Source organism: Plecotus auritus (genome assembly GCF_963455305.1).
Source record: "Plecotus auritus genome assembly, chromosome: 6".
In the NCBI taxonomy this organism is placed as follows: domain Eukaryota; kingdom Metazoa; phylum Chordata; class Mammalia; order Chiroptera; family Vespertilionidae; genus Plecotus; species Plecotus auritus.
The window spans coordinates 5,161,485-5,185,078 of NC_137773.1; the positions used below are offsets into that span (position 1 = coordinate 5,161,485).

The 23,594-nt window shown below is 55.1% G+C and overlaps 1 protein-coding gene across 4 annotated transcripts in view; it reads right to left on the bottom strand.

The window, feature by feature from the left end:
• The window catches only part of CPEB4 (cytoplasmic polyadenylation element binding protein 4), a 354,407-nt gene that overhangs the window by 306,053 nt on the left and 24,760 nt on the right, over positions 1 to 23,594 (bottom strand). For all 4 annotated transcript variants that reach the window (XM_080671586.1, XM_080671579.1, XM_080671582.1 and 1 more), the window contains one exon: positions 15,847 to 16,007. The gene's annotated coding sequence lies outside the window, so the exon portion shown is untranslated. The remainder of the gene's footprint in view (positions 1 to 15,846; positions 16,008 to 23,594) is intronic.

Consider the following 23,594-nt stretch of genomic DNA (forward strand, 5'->3'; position numbering starts at 1 on the left):
GTCTGGGGAGGGAGGTCGAGGCACGCCTTCCCTCTGCGGCTGGGGTTCTGCTGTTTCCATCTGGCTTTCTGTTTAAGCTGGTGTGAGCGGCCTTCCTCTGTCCCTTGCAACCTAAGGCATAATAACTAACAGAAACACTGATCACACGCACCAGAGAGGAAGCTGCCGTTTCCTCTTTGGCTTGGGCGAGGCCCTCAGCACCTCAAACACGGTGGACAGGCGGGTGGAGGGCGCCCCGGCTCTGAGCAGAAGGCAGCGCACCGCCTGCCTCGGCCTGTTCGCAGCACCTCCTTCGCAGCTGCCCTGGGGCGTCAGGACCCTGCCCCGCCCTCCCCCGCCCCTGGGAGCCGCTCCCAGTTCCTGCAGCGTCGCCTGCCCGTGCACCCACTGGTGCCTGCGATGCCTTTATATGTCCAGGGACACCCAGGCGCACGTTGTGTCCCCCGAAGCTCCTGAGAGCAGCTAAGCTCAGCGCATCCCCGCGGTCCAGGCCCCGTGGGCAACCAGTCGCGTGAGCTCCCACGTGACGCTCGCACGTCCCACGGCGGGAGCGCGGTCACTGTCTCCTGACCCCCATTCCGAAGGAGGAACGGGAGCTCCAAGAAGAGAAGTCACTGGCCAGAGGCCCGCCGGCCAGGTGAGCCAGGACTGGGATTCTCTGAGACGATAAACTTCTGGATCGTCCCCTCAGCCCAGTGTCACGCGTCACTTATGGATCCTTCCCGAACATCTGCTGCGGATTCGTCCCTGGTGAGCCGATGTCGGGAAGGTGCGGGTCAGGCGCGAGGGAGACCCAGCTGGGCGGCAGCGCAGGCTGCGATGGAGGGGCCGGCACCCCGCTGGTGACTGCCCCCCCCCCCCCGCCGCCCCAGCTCCATCCACCACCTGGCCAGAGGGGAGGCGACATGACACTCAGGCTCTCCTGGGAGCGTGCGGGCAGCTGACCAACAGAGGAGCCATTCTCCCCGGAGCAGGAGGAATGCAGGTCCCAGGCGCGCACACTCAGTCCCCCGCCCCCCCCCCGCCAACACACACACACACACACACACAACATTTGACAGAGTGGTTCCACTTCTAAGCATCTATTCCTAAGGAAAACCATCCCGGCTGAAGATACTCGCATCCAGATACCCAGTGAAGCTTAGAAACGCAAAAAGTTGGAAATAGCCTCACTGTCCAAACAACGAGGGCTGGTGTGATATATGACGGCATTATTCACGGGGACACCTAGGAGGCCATCCCAATGACAACAGAGAAATACGAAACAACGCGGAATTGTTTATGATGTATTTGTTGGAAGACACTGGTTACAAGTGGTTTGTACACTATGAACCCACTTTTATAGATAAATATAGGACACATCCACATTTAATTTTTAAACATCTGATTACAGGCTATTTTAATTTTCTCTGTGCTTTTCTGCATTTTTTTGTAATTAAAAGTCTGTGTGTGTTTTTTAATAAAGAATACCCTCTGTGAAACCACTCCAATCATCATTTTCAAGTAGTCAATCAGGAAACAAACATTTTGAATCCACAAGAACCAACGACTCATCAAATAAGATAAAGTCGTATCAACTGTTCCAAAGAACCTCTCCAATTCATCTTCCATGCCTTTTTTTTCTTTTTCTTTTTTTTACGGAATCTGCGTTCATACAGATGAGGTCATTGTGTTGCAAAACTTGCTGGACCGGGACAACATTCTAAAACCATAACGTGCTCTCACCCACAGGGAAGCACAGAAGCCGCACGCGCCCTTGTTGTCCTGGGAGAAAACAATCGCATCTTAAACCTCGAGATGGGAAGGCGGGGGCCAGGTTTCACAGGGCTCTGGGGCCGGGATGGCGTGGTTCTCCGTCGGCATTGCTTGGTGCAGGATGAGACTCCGGTTTGCAGAGGGAAAGGAGGGGGTCTGCTTGAAGGGAAAATGCTATTCGCAAGCTGCAGGATGCTGATATGGGTGCTCAGGAGGAGATGAAACAGCAGAGAGAAAACTAGAGCGCCTCGGCACTCTGTGCAGCTCCCTGGGGCTAGAACTCACACACACACACACACACACACACACACACATTCACACACTCACTCACATTCACACACTCACTCACACACACACACACATTCACACACACACACATTCACACACACTCATACACTCACACACACACATTCACACACACACATTCACACACACACACACATTCACACACACACATTCACACACACTCATACACACACATTCACACACACACTCATACACTCACACACACACATTCACACACACACACATTCACACACTCACACACACACTCACACACACACACACACACACATTCACACATTCACATTCACACACACACATTCACACACGCACACACATACACACACTCACATACACACACATTCACACACAAACACACATTCACACACACACATTCACACACACACATTCACACACACTCATACACACACACACATTCACACACACATTCACACACAAACACACATACACACACTCACATACACACACATTCACACATTCACATTCACACACACACATTCACACACACACACACACACACATTCACACACACATTCACACACGCACACACACATTTACACACACACATTCACACACACACTCATACACACTCACACACACATTCACACACACTCATACACACACACACATTCACACACACACACATACATTCACACACACACACACATTCACACACACTCATACACATTCACACACTCATACACACACACACATTCACACACACATTCACACACTCACACACACATACACTCATACACTCACACTCACATCACACACATTCACACACATACACACACACTCACACTCACACACACACACACTCACACTCACACACACACTCATACACTCACACTCACACACTCACACACACATTCACACACTCACACACACACTCATACACTCACACACACAATCACACACACACACACATTCACACACACACACACACTCATACACTCACACACACACACACTCATACACTCACACACTCACACACACAATCACACACACTCACACACACAATCACACACACACTCACACACTCATACACATTCACACACTCACACACATACACACTCACAACACACGTACTCACACACACATTCACAGACACACACACACACTCACAACACACATGCACACACACATTCACACACACACACATTCACACACACACACACACACACACACCCCTGGAACTTAGTAGCTGCTCAGTAAATGCTGGCTGAATAATAGTGCTGGTGAATTTCACGAGGCTTCTCTCACAACTCCGATTTGACTATCCTTCCTCCACCAAAAACAGTTTCCCTCTCGATGGAGGCCGCACAACACATTTAGGCCACAGAACACTACACCATCTCAATCCAGGGGACAAGTAAGACACAGGAGAAAAGCGGAAACCGGATGCCAATGGCTTGATCCCTCAAACCTCTTCTCCACTCCATCTCCTGGAGATCCTCCCCGGCAGGCACCACCCTCCAGAAATAACAAAGCATGACTGGTAAACCCATTAAGGACTCCTGGTCAGACACACACACCCGTGTGCGGGAAAGAAAGTCTCCTTGGTTCATCCAAGTCCTTTGGGCAAGGCGCTGTTTTCCCTCCGATGTGGATTTCTATGGTCAGCACACCGGAATCACCGCGTCTCCTCTCTCTGTACTATTGACTCTCCCAGGATCCAGACAACAGCCCATTGTGACCGCTGACGTAGCACGGAGACAGAATTTCATTTCTCATGTACCGTTTTTTAACCGAAGGATGGGATTGTAAAAGAAATTTACCAGCACTGGCCTTTAACCACCCTGGGCATTTTCCCCATTGTTCTTGCATTTCCATCCCAGCTGCTCACGGCGTGTTGGGGAGGCTGTGAGCACAGCGTCGTCTCGCTGGGGAAGGATCTGCAGCTAACCCTCGCGCACGCAGAACTCTCGCAGAAGAGGGTTCTGTTTTCTTGGAGAGACCCGCCCGGCGGGCAGCTACGGAGGACGTTTCCTGAGGGAGTTTTTGTGCACCAGGTGGGTTCCACGAGGTCTCTGGGAGGCACCGGAAGGAAGTCTGTCCATGGGAGGTGCTAAGACACGAGAGGCAGGCAATGTTTGCTGGACGGGGTCGCGCTAGTGCATGAAGGGTTTGAGCCCTGAGCAATGCAATCAGAGGAAAGGACAGAGAAAGGCTCTGTGGCCAGAGCAGGGGGAGGACCCTGAACATCAGAGAGTCAAAAACGCCGCACGTCACCTTGTTGCAAGTCCGGATGCTCATATTTAATGATTGACCCGGTAGGTAAGCAACGATCATTGAGTGTAAACTGTTTAAAAACCGCTTTTTTAAAAGAATAGGGTTTGTTCACTTACATGTGGCATCTAAAAAAATTATACGAACAAACAAAACAGAAACAGACCCATATATCGGGAGCAAGCTGATGGTGGCCCAAAGGGAGGGGCCTGGGAGGATGGGTGAAAGGGGAGGAATTAAAAATCAAAATAATTTCTAAAAACCACTTTATGGAAAGAATGTTCTTTGTCAAACACAGGATGCTGGCCATTCTGGGCTGGAACTCTGGCTTACACGATTTATTCCGAGATTTATTAACGCCCGGACGACTTTGTATATACTTGTGTGCGCCTGCTCCCTCATGCTTTGCATACGGTCAGCACTGAATGTATGTTTGCTGCAGAAAGAGATAAATGAACCGCGGCCTCTGGAACGCAAACATTCCCAAACATTTGGCCGAGAAACTGGGGAAAATGCTGAAGGTCCGATAGGTTATGAGACTGATCCACTCTCCTACGACCTGAAGGATCCCATCTGGAAACCGCCCCAGAAGAAGACCAGAAAAGCATATCTAAGCAAAGGAGGGAAAGAAGTTTAAGAAATTAGGGACCATGTTCATTTTCTAAAAGCTCAGATCCAGGAGGACCAACCACCGTCGGTTCTGCCCCTGAGCCTCTTGCACCTGCTCCGTGGATGGCAGGTCGGCCCTCACCTGGCACGCCACGCCCAGGGATGTGAGGTGGTAGTCAGGGCCCGGTTTTTCTCAACCCAGGTCTCCTCACATCTCAGGGGTGAGACCCCACATCCAGAGAGGATTCATGGAAGCACACGGGTCAATCCACACTCCACCGAGAGCTGGGCCCCCCGAGGGCGGCAGGCGGGCTCCCCACTGAACAGATGCAAGATCACCTTAGGTGGGGCTCAGTCGCATAGGTATTGTTAAACTAGTGATCTACACTAATAAAAGAGAAACATGCAAATTGACCGTACCTCCACTATGCCCACAAGCCACGCCCACCAGCCAATCAGGAGCAAGTATGCAAATTAACCCAACCAAGATGGCTGAGGCCACAGAGCAAGCAGGAGGCTTGGGTTTCCCTGGCAATGGAGGAAGCCAAGTTTCCTGCCCGCTCTGGCCAGCCCTGGCCTCCGCTCAAGGCTACAAAGTTTCAATTATAGAAGATAAATAAATTCCAGATACCAGGGCCTCTGTTTGGGTTGCCAGGGGGCGTGGCTGGCCTGCAAACCACCACAGGCCCTCACCCAGGCCGCTCCACGCCCCAAGGGAACCCCCACCCTGATCCGGGACACCCTTCAGAGCAAACCAGCTGGCCCCACCCGTGCACCAGGCCTCTATCCTATCTAATAAAAGAGTGATATGTAAATTGACTGTCACTCCAACACACAAGATGGCTGCCCCCATGTGGACACAAGATGGCCGCCACAAGATGGCCAGCAGGGGAGGGCAGTTGGGAGGGACCAGGCCTGCAAGGGAGGGCAGTTGGGGGCAATCAAGCCTGCAGGGGAGGGCAGTTAGAGGTGACCAAGCTGACAGAGGAGGGCAGTTGGGGGCGACCGGGCCTGCAGGGAAGGGCAGTTGGGGGGGACCCAGGCCTGCAGGGGAGGGCAGTTAGGGGCAATCAGGCTGGCAGGGAAGCAATTAAGTATCAATCAGGCTGGCAGGGGAGTGGTTAGGGGGTGATCAGGCTGGCAGGCAGAAGCGGTTAGGGGCAATCAGGAAGGCAGGCAGGCAAGCAGTTGGGAGCCAGCAGTCCTGGATTGTGAGAGGGATGTCCCAGATTGGAGAGGGTGCAGGCTGGGCTGAGGGACACACACCCCCGTGCACGAATTTCATGCACCAGGCCTCTAGTTTATTATATTATTTGTGGTTTTTTAAATACATTTTATTGATTTTACAGAGAGGAAGGGCAAGGGATAGTTAAAAATACCAATGAGAGAGAAACATCAATCAGCTGCCTCCTGCACACCCCCTACTGGGGATGTGCCCGCAACCAAGGTACATGTCCTTGACCAGAATCGAACCCGGGACCCTTCCGTCCGCGGGCCGATGCTCTATCCACTGAGCCACACTGGTTGGGGCTATATTGTTTGTTTACATTATTTGTATTATTTATTTTTATTATTTGTTTATATTTTCTAGGAAAATGGTAGCCAACCCACGAGATACGGCTTCAGATGGGTGCTTGCCACAAGCACCCCCTTCCAGGAGAGCATGAGGCGAGGGGGTCGTTGGGGAGCAAGACCGCGTGGTTCCAGCTTTGGGGCCTTTTGCCTTCTGCCCTCCCACCCCCTGCTGGACGCCCAAGACCCTAGGGACACAGGACACACGCAGAGGGAAGCAGCCGAGTCGGTTTCAGAGAGCCCGCAAGCCGTAAGGTGTGAGCACATCCGCCCACCCACGGCTCTGCCTCTGCGAGTGTCTGCAGGTTACAGAACAGCCCGCTGGCCCTCCCGTCACCTTTTCCCACGCCCTGCGGGTTACTAGCCCGCAGGACACGGCTTGCCGGTCACTGCTCCAAATTTTCTAAATTTTACCTGCGGGTAAAATCCGCCCATGAGAAGGCTGAATGCTTGGGCCGGAGTGTTTGAGTTCTTGTCTGATCGTTTGATTGGCAGGGCCTCCTTACAGGCATCTGTCCGCACAGCGGGACTCTGTTGGGGCGGTGCGGGAGGAAGCCCTCCGTGCGGTCCCTGCTCGGCCTCCGGCCTCCCGGCCAGGAGGGGCTGCGCTTCTCCCAGGCGAGCTGGCTTGCGCTCGTCTGATGGACAGTCCGCGTCCTCCCTGGATCTTACGACCCCTCTTTGCCGTGGCCACCGCGAAGCTCACTGCCAAACACATTTCCAGAGAGTTAGCCGGAGGGTGTCCTGGATCAAGGAGGGATGGATTCACAGCCGGCTCGCCCTTCTTTCCCTCCGCGAAGAGGAGTGGGCCGGGGTGGGAGAGGCCGCCCGCACACAGGACAAGCAGCCTGTGTGTTCCGGAAGGAACGCTTGGCATTTTCACGTGGTCGGCTTCTCATACGACGGTGGTTTCCTGGAATTATTTGTTTGGGTACGGATCATCGAAAGTGACGTTTGCATACTGCTTGTCTATTTTAGGGTTTGTCTTTTTTTAAGGTCCTGTGGACTCCGGGTCTGGGTCCATCTGCCCTCCACCTACGGGGCGACCTCTCTGCGAATCTCAGAGGCCAACCCGCCCTCTTCCCTGCTCTCAGCTGTAACAACGGGACGGGGCCTCGGGCTGAGGCCGCCACCTTGCAGCCTTCGTCCTCACCAGACCCTGGCTGCGAGCTCCCGGCACGCAGCGCTTTCATCTGCAGTCCTCTCCCGCGTCGGGGAGAAGGGGGACCCTCTGGTCTTCTCTCACCGCATCAGTGAACTCGTTTCCTTACAGACACCTCCCACGCAGGACGGGGAGGGGGCTCTCTCCATCTCGCCAGGAGAAAATCCAGGCTCGAGTTAAGAAGGCTGAGTTTGCATTGCTTCCATCGGTCAATCCCTCGGGGTGGGGGTGGTTGACGGGGAAGTGGGGAGGGCGGTTCTGGGTTCAAGGAGCTCGGGTAGAAAGGCAGCATGAGATTAAATGGTGGAACGTGCTTCCTGCGGCCCTGCCCCCTCTTGGGCAGCTCCCCACCTTCATTCAAAAACTCCCCGTTGTCCTCATCTCACCCCTCCCCAGACACCTGCCAGGAGACCCCACAGCCCCGATGCCCCCAGAGTGCCTTTCGCCTGATGCTTCTGTCTTCCCCAGCCTCAGTCACTAGACCCCCTTCCCATCCTCACTCCCATCCCCCTTCCCATCCTCACTCCCATCCCCCTTCCCATCCTCACTCCCATCCCCCTTCCCATCCTCACTCCCATCCCCCTTCCCATCCTCACTCCCATGCCCCTTCCCATCCTCACTCCCATCCCCCTTCCCATCCTCACTCCCATCCCCCTTCCCATCCTCACTCCCACCCCCCTTCCCATCCTCACTCCCATCCCCCTTCCCATCCTCACTCCCATCCCCCTTCCCATCCTCACTCCCATCCCCCTTCCCATCCTCACTCCCATCCCCTTTCCCATCCTCACTTCCAGGGAAAGGGCCAGAGCAGGGAGCGGTGTGCACTAATTCACTGAGGCAGCTAGGACGGCCCTTCTTTTTAAAGAAAAAAAAAAAAATTGCTCTTCGTAATCAATCCAGAGTATCTATCTATCTATCTATCTATCTATTTATTTTAAATATAAATTTATTGATATCAGAGAGGAAGGGAGAAGGAGAGATAGAAACATCCATGATGAGAGAGAATCATTGATCGGCTGCCTCCTGCACACCCCCCATTGGGGATCGAGTCCGCAACCCGGGCATGTGCCCTGACCGGGAATCGAACCGTGACTTCCTGGTTGGCAGGTCCACGCTCAGCCCCTGAGCCACGCCAGCCGGACAGATGGCCCTTTCTTAATATGCTCCTTCTCTCAGAGAGAGCGCATCCTTTTTAAAGGGGTCACAGGGCAGCCCTAGCTGAGCGGCAGGCCCGTCACACCTCGACTCAAAGGCACACCATTTCCAATGCGGGAGCTTCAGGCTGAAGCAGGAGGCGGGGACTATGCCAGGCTGTGACCCGCTTCCTGGCCCCCTGGCCCCGTATTGGGGTGTTGTAGAGACAGACACCGTCCGTGTCCTCCCCCCAGGGCCCAGGAGCCTTCTAGGGCTGGCCGAGGACAAAGGACAGCACTGCCACGGATGGAGCACAGCCTGGAGGTCAGGAGGTCAGGAGGGCAGAGGTCACCGCCCAGAGTACAACCCTCACTGGCCCACCTCGGACCAAACTGGACCCGTTTCAACTGCCCATCCTTCCCCCAGAGCCAGACCTGCCTCCAACAGGCATCTCACCCAAAGGCCTCGCCCCACAGGGCCTGCCGCTCAGCTCGGGCTCCGGCTCTGGCTCCGAGCCGCCTGCTCCCTTGCCCCTGAGCTTAAGGCCTGCAGCCCGGGCTGGGCATCCAACCTCCCCCACCCCCTAGTGGAGAGAGGAAAGCCGTGCACCGCCCAGCCCAGCCCAGCCTCGCTCCTGCCAGGACAGGCAGCCCTCCCCCCGCCAGGCACAGAGGGTACAGCGGGCACTGCAGAAAGGAGAGGAGCCCCTGGGCACATCTATCCCTGCCCGGTGCCCTCTGGGGGTCTCTCACGGCCTTGGCCCCAAGCTCCTCTGGCCCACCCAGGCCAGGCAAGCCTCGGACTGTGAGAGGTCAAATACGTGCATGAAAATGGAGCGTGTCCACGCTCTTGCTCTCCCCGGGGAGCACAGAGACTTAAGGAACCAGCACAGGAGGCTTCCGTCCTCCATCCTCACCCAGGGGTCCGGCAGGTCCGGCTCGCATGGCCCGGGGACACGCCGCAGTGGCCGCTCGAGGGACGTCATCGGCTCAGACACCCGTGTCCCCCTGCCCTGCGGCTGGAACAGCACCAAGGCCCCAGGGAGGCCCACCGCTCCCTGGCCAGGAGCCGGCTTGACACCCCCTCTTTGGAGCTTAACCTCCGTGGTGTTGGACAAGTGGAGGACCTCGGTGTGGGATTTGGGGGCTTGCTTTTGGTGTATTTGTTGCTTTTCCGGAAATGGACAAGAACGTAAGGAAATGCCGTGTTTCTGCATGCTTCCAGGAGGTGAGCGTTCGGGCCCGGTGACTCACTCTCTCTAGAGTTTCAGGAGCGGGGACGGGGACGGGGACAAGACGCAGCCTGTCCCACGGGAAGGAGAGGCCCAGGAGGACATTCCAGGCATCTACCACTCGCCTGTTCCTTCCCCCTCTGCACCAGCCGGGGAGGCAGGATAAAGAGGGACATACGCCCCAGACGTGGCCCTCCAGCTCCCCAAGGCCGGTGAGGGCGGCTCACGTGCGGGCAAGTCCAGCGTTCAGTGTCTGAGTCGTGAAGAATGAGCAGGAACCTCCTCCGTGGGGACTTTCTAGCGGCATCCCCTTCCTGCCGCCAATCTCCGCAGCCCCAGCACGCCAGGCGGGCCAGCCGGGAGGCGGCCACTCGCTGCTCTGCCCCCAGGCCTAAGGATGGTGCCCGCTCCTGGCACTGCCTCCTCCGTGGCCCCTTAGGGTTCCCCTCTCCTCCTCCTGTTACCAGTTAATGACTGTACCCCCAGTGAAGTCATGAGAGTACATTCTCTCCCCTCAAACAGCAGGTATGGTTTCTGTCTCCCGAATGGGGAGTGTCAAAATGTTTGCAATTAAAAGGGTTCGGCCAAAATGAAAAAAAAAGATACACAGTTCACATACATGTAACTCTAACACACACACAGGTACGCAGACATGTGTGTCTGATAATAGGGCAGCGGCAAGGAGGTGGAGAATAAGGACTCTCGGATCCTGCTGGCCGGGCTCCAAGTCGGTGGAGCCGCGGTGGAGACGAAATCCTCAGTATCTAGCGACGTCTGGACACACACGCCTACAAAAAAGCAAGCCGCTCCTCACGCCCGCCCTCGGAGAGACGCTCCCCGCACAACAGCACCAGGAGCATGAACGTGAAGATTCACGGAGAGGTGCCGTAGGAACAACCTGAAGACCCATCCACAGGGCAACAGACAAACTAGACCAGGGGTGGGCAAACTTTTTGACTCGAGGGCCACAATGGGTTCTTAAACTGGACCGGAGGGCCGGAACAAAAGCATGGATGGAGTGTTTGTGTGAACTGATATAAATTCAAAGTAAAGGAGCGGAGGGGAGAGCAAGAGAACCCTCCGCTCTTTCGGCTCCGCGGGCCGGATAGAACAGCCGAACGGGCCGGATCCGGCCCGCGGGCCGTAGTTTGCCCACGGCTGAACTAGGGTGTGGCCATCCGGTGATGCCAGCGGCGGTTAAGAGGATGGAGGAGGCAGAAGCAAGGAGACCCCGTGGCGAGGACCGGCCAGCCCACAGACCTGGGTCCACGATGCCAGGCCCGACAGAAGAACCCCGAGGTCCTTGGAGGAAGGCCCGATGCAGGGCTGAGGCAGGGCAGGTACGGGACGAGCTCGGAGCATCTTGTAACGCCAGGAATAAGGGGGTCTCAAACAAGCGATGGGCACAGGTCACAAGGACACAAGAAGGGGTGTCCGCTGGCCCAAGCTGGGACAAACTGAAGACCAAGATAACTAAGGACAGTAATAAACTACAGTCCACTGAAAAATCCGAACTGCTGAGTCCATGATAACTATAAGCGAACACCCCCATAGGGGAGAGGGGGAACCCGCGCTTCCAGCGGGGTGTCCAGCCCACTGGTACCCCTAGAGGGATGGTCGCAGCTGGCAAATCAGAGTTTGCAGCCGTGCAGTAAAGATCGGCTCAGGCAAACACCTCCAGTGGCTGCTGGGTCTGGGTGGGAATGCTGATGAGGAGCAGATATTTGCATCGTCCGACATGCTTTCCCACGGACTGCATATTCGTTGCAAGGGGAAAAGACAGTCATTTTACACGCAGGGGTCCTCAAACTTTTTAATCAGGGGGCCAGTTCCCTGTCCCTCAGACCATTGGAGGGCCGAACTATAGTTTAAAAAAAAAACTATAAACAAATTCCTATGCACACTGCGGGCCCGGGACGAGTCGGCTGCTAAGCAGGACAGGCAGCGGCACCTGGCGGGCCAGATAAATGTCCTCGGCGGGCCGCATGTGGCCCGCGGGCCGTAATTTGAGGACGCCTGCAATAAACAAACCAGACCACACCTTGGCCAGGTGCTCAAAGTTAGCCTCACCAACGAGGGCAGGTGGACATTGTGACCATGCAGGTGAGGTGCCCTGAAGACTTGTCGCCCACAAATCCTGGCTGAAAACGCCCCAAATCTACTCATCCATCTAATAATGAGGACATCAGAAAACCCCAAGTAAGAAATAGTCTGTTTCATCAAGTGATAGTATCCTTGAAAAATGCCATCATCATAAAATACAGAAAATGACTGTGAAAGATCATCTATATTAGTAGAAAAACTAAAGACGTGACAACTAAATGCAATATCTGACCTTAGACCAGCTCCTAGATTGGAGGGGAGATACTACAAAGGACGCTATTCCGTTCGTTGACAGAAATGGAATCCAGGTGGTGGACTGTATGTCCATATTGAACATAGAGAAGTTGACAACTGCCACGACTATTGAGAGACTATGTTTACTTTTGGGAAATGTGCAGGGAAGTATTTAGGGACATGAACCACAGCGCTCATTCTCAAATGACTCAGAAAAGAAAATTACAGTATTTGTAATAAAATTATATTACATATAATGCGTTTCTATACACACACTAGATATGGACACAATATACACACACATATAGCAAATCGGGCAAAATAATAAGTCTGGAGAAAGGGTATGTGAAGGTCCTTTGAACTATTCTTATTCTTGCAACTTTTCTGTTTCAAAATAAGAAGTTACTGCTGCAGAAGAAGACGCTGGGGGAGGAACGGTGTAGCTTTAGACACGTGCATAGAAAGAACGCCAAAGATACCACGGAGTGACGAGAGGAACGGCCACGGATAACTCACTCCGGCGACCTTTCCCACGTTGCACCCTTGTGTCCATAAGGGACACCTACGCACGGACCATGCGGTCTGCCTCTGGGGAGGGAAGAGGACGCCGGGACAGCAACGGCGGAGTCCCGCAGCTCCTCAGCCATATCTTTGCACTTTTTGTGAGTATTGATGAACTGCTCACACAAGAAGAAATAACACATTCAAGGTCGCAATGCCCTTCCTCTCCATGCCCTTCAGTGCCCAGGCCGGCGGCTCCGGCTCTCTGAGTGAGACAGTGCTCATTGAAGTGGCTGAGCCCACTAACAGTGACCGTCTCCGAAACTCTCGGGCGTTGGGGTTTGGGACATCTGGCCAGACAGTGGCAGCCACACGGGGTGTTTAGGAAAACCCTGGGCTCAGAGGGAGACAGAGCTGATCCGAACCCCGCCTACATCTGACACCAGGCAGGAGGCAGCGGGCTCCGGATCTCGGGTCCCTCACCTTAAGGAGGGGAGCCGGCAGTAGAGAGCAGGACGGCTGTGAGCCTCAGCTACCACGGACCTCAGAGGCGCTAAGTGTGGAGCCCGCCTGGGGCTCGGGCCGCCATGGGACAGCTGTTCACTGTCACTCATCCGCCTCGTGTTAGTCATCTGCTTTAGGGACCCAGCAGGAGGGTCCTCCCTCCCGCACGTCTCTGGTCCCCCTGCGCCTCCGCCTCCCGGAACGTGCTGTACGCCAGCACCTCACACGCATCTGGTGGCGGGAGGGTGCACCTTGCCACGGAAAGCTGGAGCAGCGTGTCAGTCTGCAGCGAGGCCCCGGTTTGCATCGGAATTATCCCGTAAGCAAACACGGCCTCTGTCACCCTGCAGAGATCTGTCAAAGCCAAGAGGTGCCCGGGGACCGGGGACTCACGTGCCCCTGAGCAATGGCGGTGAGAGGGCTCTGGGACGTTGCTCAGAGCCAGGGGTGCCGCGGAGGAACAGGTGTTATTTTAAAACCAGGCCGTGGTCAAAAAACGTTTGGCAAATGCCAAGCAGGCAAAACTAGGCAGGCTTATTCACTGCGAGACTGATCACCTCCTTTAACATGCTAATGCGCCTCGTGAATATCCCGCAGACTGTCCGATTTGCATATACTCCAACCTCAGGGCCTCGCTCCCATAGAAAATGCTTTGGAAAATGCTGCTCGAAGCTGTTTCCCGCGGTCAGTGCCTGGTGAGAACGGTACTAAGTGGAAATTCAACACTAGAACTTGTTCACTAACCCTCGGGGGCAGCGAGGGGAGAAAGGAAACCCAGAGCATGAGGGTCACTCTCGAGCCCCCTGGGTCCCCCCACATCCCTTTGCCCTGCTGGCCCAGAGCACATCCGCAGAGAACCCTGAGGAAAAACCCCGGTGGTGACCCCAGACTGCAAAGACAGCCCCAATGCCCTTGCCCAGGTTTTTTCAGCTTCGCCTGGTCCCGTGCATTCGTTCAGCGCTGTGCATCCGAGGTGGGGCAAACGGCTCAAGTAGCCGGGACCCCGCCGGGCCGCCTCGGGGGTCACAGGGAGGCACGCCCGCCTCTGCTAGGACCAGGCTGAGGAGACCAAGAGCCACATTCGTGCTGGTGATGACCTCAAAAGCAGACCTGGCGGCAGCTCCGGACTCCTTCCCCATTTCAGGAGGCGTTCCAACCCCACCTACTCCTCCATCCGGCCTGAGCAAGGTGCCCACAGCCCGGCCCGGCCCACTGTGCTCCCCTCTGTCACGGGCTCCCCCATGCAGCTCTGAGCCCATTTCCCAGTCTCTCCCCCACTGGACAACGGTGAGCAACTGGAGGGCAAGGCCTGGCGCTCCCTCTCCGTGTCCCCGTGCCGAGCACAGCGCCGCGTCCAGAGCAGATACCCGAGGAAGAGCATGGAGCTGAAGACACTTATCCTGAGTAAGGAAATCTGTCCTTTTAGCCCGTGCAGTAGCCACGCCCCCTTTTTTGGGGGGCTAACCACACACTTTTCTTTGGTGTTTTCTGCCCCGCCTCTCCCTCCCGCAGGCCCCCACTGCATGCAGCCCCATTGGGCCTGGCAGTCCAGGTGCCCTCGGCTCTCACGCCCGAGGAACGGGTACTGGACCCCAAACCGGCCAGCTGGGTCCTGTCTCAGCAGGAGCCGGGAAGCTGGCGTAGCACAAGGCCGAAGAAGGCTCGGCGTGCTGCGCTCGGCGGGAGAGCGACGAGGGACGGCCTTCCCGATCCGCCACCAGGTCCCGGCACCCTGTCCGCTCCTCTGCGTGAGCGGGCAAGCAGCTTTTCCTCTGACCCCGGAGTGCGCGCCATGGCCCGGCGAGAAATTCCCAGAGAGCCTCTGGAATGGCAGCGGAAGACCCTGCACTGAGCCATCTCAGCAAACTCCTCCTCGCCTTTCCCAGGACCCCTGGGCTGAGACCTGAGCGTGACCTGAAGCCCCCTAACGGCCTGACCACATTTTACAGAAAAAAAAAAAAGACACTCTTATCGTGAAAGGTCAACCCAGGGACCTCCAGTTCCCGGGCCGCGGCGGTCAGGTTCCCACCGGCCTGTTTCCGGAGCAGATTCCCAGTTTCCATTTCCCACGGAGACACAACCTACGCTCTGGCTGGACACTCGACATGGTGACTATTTCTCCTCCCTCCCGTGCCCAACGGGCCCTCGGCCACCATCGCTCTCCAGAGCCAGAGCGCGCATCCACTGAATAGTCAGTCCCGGGGCGTGTGCGGCCCCCAAAATGTTCCCAGCACGCCACCCACCCCAGCGCTTCGCTTCCTGGGCAGGCCAGCTCCCATCTGGGTGGTGCCAGCAGCTCGCCAGGGAGCCCCACGGCACGCCAAGGACATTCCTATTCCGCGTGTGGCCCCGGTATATCTCATTTCATCGGCAAAGCACCAATTTACTCCAGAGAGATGTTTTGGGCACATTCGTAGTAGCCAGAGAGCAGTACTTCCTTATATGCAGAACACAAAGCCAGCGCTTAACACCCACCCCGGCGTGGGGGTTGAACAATCACACTCACCCCGGATCGCCTCTCTGGCTGCGAGTCTGACCTCGGAGTCACGGCTGCACCGGGACACGGAGATGCTACCAGACGACAGGGCCCTGGGCTCCCTGGGGAAGGGCGGGCCACGCCTCCATCTTTCCGGTCGAGCTGAGTCTGCTGGTCACTGCGTCTGCGCCCTGTGGACGAGGAAGGACAACGGAGTCGGTGCCGTTCTCTGCGGCTGCCTCGGGTTTCAGAGCGAGGACGGGCAAGGAACCAGACTAGCCTCCCCTCGCCCAGGGAGCCGGGAGGCCTGCTGCCCTGCCCTCCCCAGCTGGCCAGCCCCGGCCTTTGCTCAGCCTCCCCCTGCGCTCCGGACTCCTTCCTCATTTCAGGAGGCGTTCCAACCCCACCCACTCCTCCACCCGGCCTGAGCAAGGTGCCCACAGCCCGGCCCGGCCCACTGTGCTCCCCTCTGTCACAGGCTCCCCCATGCAGCTCTGAGCCCATTTCCCAGTCTCTCCCCCACTGGACAACGGTGAACAACTGGAGAGCAAGGCCTGGCGCTCCCTCTCCGTGTTCCCGTGCCGAGCACAGCGCCGCGTCCACAGCAGATACCCGAGGAAGAGCATGGAGCTGAAGACACAAGGGAAGCACCGGCACAGCGACACACAGCTCCCGGCCCAGGGGGGAGCAGCTCTGTCCAAGGGACACTGCCTGGCTGTCTTCGACCTTCCCAACGGCCAGCAGTCAGCCCCCGTGTCGGGACCAGAGTGTTGGACGCGTGGTGCCTTTACGATGCTAGCGTAGCCTCTGAGATCAAGGCATCCCGAAGCAGACAGCCAGGTTCAAATCCTGCCTCCCCTACTTCCCAGCGGTATGCATGTGGGCAAGTTAACATCCTACGCCTCGACCTCACCTGGGAGGTGGGGGTCACGGTAACGTAACATCGGGAGAGTGGGGGAGTCTGCGTAAAACTGCCTCCACTGTTCAAGGGTTGGTTCCTGCCGAAACCAATCATTGTCTCACTAATAGAAAGAGGCTGGTCAACCTTGAAGCTCTGAAAGGTCAGAGCCAACCACTCCCTATCTAATTGGGACAATGGTAACTGAGGCAACTTCCCCATCTCGTAATCATGTAAATCCTTACTGATATGATAATCCGCTTATTACCTGCTTAAGGGCTATGGGTGTTTCCCAAAGCTGCTTTAGGGTAATGGGTGTATCCCACAGCCTCAATAAAAGGGGTAGCAAGGCCAGAGCCTGGCGGTAGTCTTCCCACTAGAGGTTGACTCCCGCCTGGCCCCCCATCTTCCCAAATTAACTCTTTTCTAGTCTCTCTCTTCATTTTAGTGTGCGGCCTCCTCCAGAACCCGGACCCTGAGTGGGCCCTGAACCACGCGGGTCGTGTTAAGGGATCCCACAAGTTCCCAGTACCTAACAGGGTGTGGGTGGAAGCCAGGCATCGCTGTAAGTACCACGGCATTGAGGGATTAATCTCTCCTCAAACCTCCTGATTAAGTCAAGGGAGAAGTCACAATTCAATGCTAACATGACTTCCACAGGTCTCTAAAGCTTGCCCCCTCCCTTAGCGCAAAGAGAAAGAAAGCTTCAAGTTCAAGTCTCTGGCGGGTGAGAAGATCTAGCCGAGATCAGGAAGCGACGTCGCCTTTCTCGTACGATCGTTATCATTTATTACCATTTAACGGCAACTGGCACTGATTTTTCTATGCACGATTGTGGTATCATTTTGCACTTAAAATGCATTGGTTGATATTACACAGTAAGTCCAAAGGGAAAAGAATGAATAAAAAGTTATTACGAACGGTGTGTGCTGCCGAGAGATGCGTAACGAACTGAAATGGGGAATACCAGGGAAACCTATTCCGAGACGGTCGAGGGAGCCTTTCTGAGGTGACCTACTGCGGAGCCTGAACGAGGAGATGAAGGTGCTACCCGTGGAAAGTGAAGGCGGAGTATTCCGGCAGAGGAAACAGTGCAAAGGCCCTGGGGTCGGACATGGAATTGTGCATTCATGGAACTGAACGATGAGACTCTCTGGAAGCAAGTGAGTCCGAGAAAAAGCATCACTCAGAGGGAGGCTGGGAGAGAGGCCCGCCAGGTGGTGTAGTGTCTTACATGTACCTCCTAAGACAGGCCTCAGTTCCCTCAGCTGTAAAATGGGAGTAAGAGGGTGCACAGGAAGTGCTGAGTGCTCTCCCTGGTTGGAGAATGGGCTGAAGATGTTCAGAAACGCCAACCTGCGCCAGAATGCCCTGAGGTGCTTGTTAACATGGAGGCTGCTGGGCCCCACCCCGGACATTCTGATGCGATAGGTCTGGGCGAGGCCCAAATGGAGGCACGGCAGGCAAATTCCCAGGTGGCGATGTGGCTACCGGTCCGGGACCCCACCCTGAGAGCCCTTGGGTTAGAGGGAACAATAAAGAAGCGAGAGATGGGACAGGATGCTGTTGGGATGCTGTCCAATGGCTAAGAGCTGGTGGAGTGAAAGGATGTCAGTGAGACGGAGAAAAGCGGTCCAGAATGGTTCGAATTTGGAGGTGCCACAGACAAGACGAGCCAATGGACTGGATGTTGGGGATGAGGGAAAAGGAGAAATCGGGAGGGGCGCTCCGAGGTCTCTGGCTTGAGCAATGAGGCGACGAGAGTGGCAGGAACTGGGATGGGGTACACGTGAGGCAGAGCAGATTTGGAGATGAGGGCTGAGACATTCTACCTTCGAGACCCCACATGGCTATGTCAGAAGGACGGCGATCATCTCTCTCATCCTTCCCCCTGTATCCCCAGATCTGTCCCAGAGCCTCCTGGCACCTCATCAATCTTCAGAAAACCTGTGTTAAAGGTTGAAGAATAAATGTGGGCTGAAGAACCGGCTCACCACGGACACGGGGGTGCGAATATGCCTCCGTGTGTGAGGAGGCCACGAACACTCACTCTACTGCGGCGGCACCATGGACCGGCTGAACCATGAACTACATCCTGCCCTTGGCCTGTGCGGTGAAGTGGGAGGTTGGGGGAAAGGACAGAAGACGGACGTGAGCCACCCAATTCCCGGCCGGGCTCTTCCTTCAGACGTCAGATATCACCCTGGAGCCCGCCTTGAGCGGGTTTTGAGGTGGAAGGTTTGAACCGTAAGCTTCATGCGGATGAAGGCCAGAGAAATCTGGTTAACGTGGGTTTTGTATAAAATAAATCATGGGCAAAGCAAGCTACGCAACTCAGGGAAATGAGAAGGGAGGGATGGGGACACAGGCCGAGGAGGAACAGGAAAAGTGGCTGCACGGAGACCACTAGCCCCTCGGGGGAGAAGGGGCCAGCCTCCAGAACGCGACCTCCCGGGCCAGCCTCCACCCGGGGCCCTCGCGGCACGTGGACCCCCGGCCTCCCGACTTAGCAGCTTGTAAAGGAAAAGGCTGTATCCCCAGCCAGGGGTTCTGGTGACATCATAAGCCACAGAACCACAAGCTCAAGTCACCAGAAGCCCCAAGATGGAATTACAGCCTGTTTCCCTAATCCAGGCAGCTCTGATCACTGCTTTTCTCATGATATCATAGGAGGGGGCAACAGCTTAACCATCTGTGTGAGGCCTTTCCCATCCAGCCGGAGGGCCCTGTCTCCTGGCCTGGATTCTCCTCTCCCGCCCGCTGTGCGCCTTCCTCCTAAGGCGGCTCGCGAGCGCGGTTTGCCGCTCGGTTGACTAATGAGTTTGCCGACCACTGTCCTAAGGGGTCTCCTTCAGGGACGCCCCCGCTTTGCCAGGCCACCACCCCTTTAGGCCACTCCTCTCTCCTCTTCCCCCCCAGATCTCTCCTCCTCTGCCGTCTCCGCCGATGAGCCAGCAGAGCCCTGGCCTCTATCTTGAATCTGCTTTGCAAGCGAAGCCCCATCTGGGCCCAGGGCACGGTCCTGGAGAAGAGGCCCCATCCTGTGTCTAAAATATGTCCCCCAAAGTAGCTGGGAAAGGAAGTCCTGGTTAAATGAATCAGGAAGTTTACAGCTTAGAGGTGCATCATTCTGAAAGCAAACGATCGCTTCCCAGGGCCTTCTAATTTGCATGAAGTTTGGTTTCGCACCAAGTCTACCTGAGGACACAGCCCCCTTCCCCCTGCTCAAGCCCAAGTTGTGCTTACGTTCCTGTGGGAATCTCGCCGGGGAAAAGCCACGGAGGGCAGTGACGACAACGGCCATTACTCGATGAGCATCCCCTACGTCTCAGATTCTTGTGTTGTTCTTCATCACGTCCTCAGAGACACTATTTTGCTCATTTTAGGGGCGAGGGAAACCAAGGCTCAGCAACGTGGACCACTCTGCCCCAAGTCCTGCTAAGTCAAGCCCTTGGATTTGACCCCAATCTGACTCAAAAGCTTATATATACATGCCCTGTGTCCCTCCGAATAAACCCTTTGAGAATAAGAGTTGCATGTGACTGCAAAAGGACTTTAACGAGTGATCTTCAAGTAACATTTTTTTTTTTTATTTCAGAAGTGATGAAAATTCTCCACTATTTTAGGGTACAATACGAGTCAAAAACACATTCCAATGTTCCGCGTATGAAAAAAGCAAAGTAAATTATTTCAGAAGGATTGATTTCCCCAAACAAAACAACTCGAGGTCCACGTGGATATAATTCGGCAGAAGCGAGGCGAGCCTGTGACCCCTTTTATAAAGTGTCCTCCACAAACACCAGGTCAGTTCTGGAGAGGCAGCTTCCAAATCACAAAAAATGAAAGCGCACGTTCCCTTAGAGTCTGTCCCCTAAATCTCGGGACACGCAGCTGTGGGGCTGGACAATAACAAGACACGCACCTATCACCGATCCGGTCATGGCGCAACAGGCAGCGGCTATCGCCAGAGGCGGCTACCCAGCCTGGCACTTCCCGAAGCTGCCACTGCAGAGAGGAGAGGCAGCTACAGGGCTGGACTGTCACCAGCGTCTACCAGGACACGGCCACTTCAGTGACAGGCAATAATAATAATAATAATAAGGTGGAAAACACAGTATGGTCTTGAATTGAGCCTAATTGGTTATTTTATTTTTTATTTTGTTTGTTTTTTAAATATATTTTCATTGATTTCAGAGAGGAAGGGAGAGGGAGAGAGAACAGAAACATCCATGATGAGAGCGAATCATTGATCGGCTGCCTCCGGCATGCCCCACATGGGGAATCGAGCCACAACCCAACCGTGACCTCTTGGTTCATAGGTCAACGCTCAACCACTGAGCCACGCCGGCCGCGCTTGCTTATACATTTTAAGGTGATTCCCATCCTTTTTGGAATAAGGCGTGGAATAAACATAAACATATACAAAATAAATAAATAAATGAATAAATAACTTTTAAAGATGGCAGCTTCCAAAAGAGTTCATATGTACACGTCTGCCCAGGCTCCATGTGACCCGCAGTGCAAACCCTGGGCACCTGGGAGGTGTCCCCGGTGGGAGGGTCTGGTGCCTGGGCACCTGGGAGGTGTCCCCGGTGGGAGGGTCCGGTGCCTGGGCGCCTGGGAGGTGTCCCGGTGGGAGGGTCCGGTGCCTGGGCACCCGGGAGGTGACTCCTGATGGCTTGAGCGGGTGAGGCGCAGAGAATGGATCTGCAGGGGTTAGCGACTTCAGAACTTTGGACACTGTTACAGCAGAACAGAAGGCTCTAGTCAAGCGCATCACAGGGTCAGCCACGTGTTTGGCGTCGCTGCAAGCCCGGCCGTCCGGAGGAAGGTTGGGCTGGAACAGCGCGCGCTCCACCGGGACCAGCAGGTGCCGGTGGCTTGAGGACAGGGTGTGAGGCGGCGACCCCATCTTCCTCCTCCAGATCAGGGACAGGAAACACCAGCTTCCAGGGAGCGCCAGGGGGCAACACCGTGGCATGTGTCCCGTGAAGTTACAGAGGGGAAAGGAGTGCCGCGCCAACAAGCAGGCCTCTTGCTTCTCCCACTTCTACATGAGATGACTGGTCCAGTGCGGCTCAGTGGTTAAGTGTCAACCAAGGATCCAAGAGGTTGCTGGTTCGATTCCCGGTCAGGGCACATGCCCGGGTTGCGGGCTCAATCCCCGATGGCGGGTGTGCAGGAGGCAGCCGATAGATGTTTCTCTCTCTCTCTCCCTCTCCCTTCCTCTCTGAAATCAATTAAAAATATTTTTTTAAAAAACAAAGAGAGCCATAACCGGTTTGGCTCAGTGGATAGAGCATCGGCCTGCGGACTCAAGGGTCCCGGGTTCGATTCCGGTCAAGGGCATGTACCTTGGTTGCGGGCACATACCTGGTGGGGAGTGTGCAGGAGGCAGCTGATCAATGTTTCTCTCTCATCGATGTTTCTAACTCTCTATCCCTCTCCCTTCCTCTCTGTAAAAAATCAATAAAATATATTAAAAAAAAGAGAGAGAGAGAGAGAGATGACATACCTCCTCGTGCTGGAGGACAATGTGCTCATTCCCAGCACGAACATCTAATTACCAAGGTCATCCCAATCGTTGCACCGCAGGACGGAAAGTCGGCCTCCTCTCCTGAAGGTAGGAAGACAATGGATTTGGGAACAACTTGTGGGTTTTTCTCACAGACTGATCGTCCAGGACCCCACGGGCGCGGCCCACATCCATGGACCTGTGGCCCAACCAGCCTCCATCGACAACACAGAAAGCACCAAACCTTGGAGACGGCAACCCAGGGCTCCCCTGAGGCAGTGGGTGGGAGTGCAGGCTCTGGGGCCAGACCGCCTAGGTCCAAACATGGCTATTGGCCAGGAGGAGACTCCCAAGTCAGCCAGCTTCTAACGAAAGAAGGAGCGTCCGCAGGGACGAGGCTCAAAGAGAGTTTCCGGAGCGGGATGATGTTAACATCAGAAAGCGATGGCCTCAGATAGTTTTGTCAACATCAATCTTCTTTATGGTAAGACTCCAGTTATATCTCGCACTTCCTCCTTAGGATTTGGTTTTTTAAAAACGACACCAAAAGAATCAACGCTTGACCCTTACTTCGCAGGTACGAAGCGTATTGCGCAGTTGCCACTGTAAACTACATTGGTTTCGTGTGCGGTACGTTTTCCCAGTGAAATGGGGGGAAGGGTCCTCTCGCGGAGGACTTGGTCTGAATCCCCCTGACCCCTGAGATGAGCAAGAATTCATCAATGCCTGGGCCTCGCCCGTGCGTCCTGTGCTGAGGGGTGCCTGTGCCCGTCTCTGCCCGCTTTCCTATCTTCTCTCCTTACTGATTTGTACGTGTTCTTTTCATAGTCCAAATGCTACCCCGTTGTGTGTGCGTTGCAAGTATCTCCTCTGAGTAAGTTCCTTATTCACGGTATCTTTTTTTTTTTTTAATATATATTTTATTGATTTTTTACAGAGAGGAAGGGAGAGGGATAGAGAGTTAGAAACATCGGTGAGAGAGAAACATCGATCAGCTGCCTCCTGCACACCTCCTACGGGGGATGTGCCCGCAACCAAGGTACATGCCCTTGACTGGAATCGAACCTGGGACCTTTCAGTCCGCAGGCTGATGCTCTATCCACTGAGCCACACCGGTTTTGGCCTTATTCACGGTATCTTTTCAGGAACAAAGCTTTGGCCACGGGCTTTTTGTCTGTTTGTTTTAGATTCCGTCAGAGATTTCAGCCCCTGTTTTAGGCAGGTTTGCTTGAAGAGTGGGTCTCTCCCAGCACCGATGATCTTCAGCTAAGAGCTGTGGTTCCAAGTCAAACTGCCTTCCTTCAAGTCAGGGCAAGATGCCGATCAGGCCCTAACCAGTTTGGCTCAGTGGATAGAGTGTTGGCC